Here is an 877-nt window from a genome sequence, read left to right on the forward strand (position 1 = left end):
CCTACTTGGAATTTTAGCATGAACACCTAGGAGACTGACTCTCATTTCACTATCACTTCTAGGTTTGGGTATTGAATTCCTGTCAAGGTAGCTCTGATAAATTGAGGCTACTCTTTGTATCAACTCCATAAATGTCTACATCATTAGAAAGAAAAAAAAAGTGCTGCTGTCACTTTAGGAAGCGAATGCAACATATTTTAAGGATGAAGTGGGGCTCTCAACTGTCAGGCAACCCTGAGTCACAGATCATCCATCACTCTATGAAATCCTTGTCCCATTTGTTCATCATTATCATCAATGTTCTAACGCAGCAAAAAAGAACAACTTTCTAATTCTAGACAGCCGGTCTTGGTAATGGAAGTGATTCCCTGGAGAAAATAAAAGGACTAGACTTCCGTTCCCCTACCCTACGCTCCCCTGCCCCAGTTACCTTTCCCAGTTTCCAAAGTGTTAACCCCACTCCACCGGCTACGCGCGCTCTCTGGGACAGCTCCTTGTTTAGCATCGAATCAGGAAGGAACTAGGAGACGGCTCTCGGAAAGTTGGCGGAACTGCGAGGGGGCGTTGGGAGTTTGATCCTCCTTGCACACGGCCTCTCACGAGGTCCAGACCTTCCACTTTCTGGTCCCTGAAGCCCAAGCTACCGCCACAAAGGCCAGGCGTCCTGACGGCGCTGGGCCGGAGGGCGGGGTGCGGGGATGGTGAAGCGGGTGGTGAGAAGCCGGGCGGCCTCTCCTCGCTCCCGCCGCGGGCACGCGTCCAGGGCTGGGCAGAGGTGGGGGTGGGCGAGCAGGGGCGCTCACGTCACGTGCGCGCGCGCGGGGACCGCAATAAATGCCCGGGCGCTCAGGGGAGCGGCGGAAGCGCTCTGCGCCTG

Source organism: Bison bison, unplaced genomic scaffold, assembly GCF_000754665.1.
Source record: "Bison bison bison isolate TAMUID 2011002044 unplaced genomic scaffold, Bison_UMD1.0 scf7180017864226, whole genome shotgun sequence".
Classification (NCBI taxonomy): Eukaryota; Metazoa; Chordata; class Mammalia; order Artiodactyla; family Bovidae; genus Bison; species Bison bison.